Source organism: Neophocaena asiaeorientalis, unplaced genomic scaffold (assembly GCF_003031525.2).
Source record: "Neophocaena asiaeorientalis asiaeorientalis breed wild unplaced genomic scaffold, Neophocaena_asiaeorientalis_V1.1 scaffold309, whole genome shotgun sequence".
Lineage (NCBI taxonomy): Eukaryota > Metazoa > Chordata > Mammalia > Artiodactyla > Phocoenidae > Neophocaena > Neophocaena asiaeorientalis.
Genome location: NW_020173199.1, coordinates 241942 through 242383, shown reverse-complemented (window position 1 = coordinate 242383; position 442 = coordinate 241942).

The window sequence follows — 442 nt, the reverse complement described above, 5'->3', positions numbered from 1 at the left end:
AAAGGGGGAGGCCAGGAGAGGGGAGGGCCCGGGTAAAAAAAAAAAAAAAAAAAAAAAAAAATTAATTCAAAATGGAACATAGATCTTAATGAAAAACCTAAAACTTTAAAATCTAGATCACAAATACTTTTCTCCTGTTTTCTTCTAGAGACTTTAAAGTTCCAAGAACAAAAACACATGTCTGTACACAAATGTTCATAACAGCATTATTTGTAAAGGCTCAAAGCTGAAATTAACCCAAATTTCTATGAACAGGTGAATAGGTATACAAACTGTGGTATATCCATACAGTAAAATACTCAACAATAAAGAGGAATGAACTACATGCAACAAATGAATGAATCTCAAAATAATTATGTTGAGTGAAAAAAGCCAAACAAAAAGGAGAACAGAAGATTCCATTTTCATAAATTTCCAAAAAATGAAAACTAATGTATAGTGA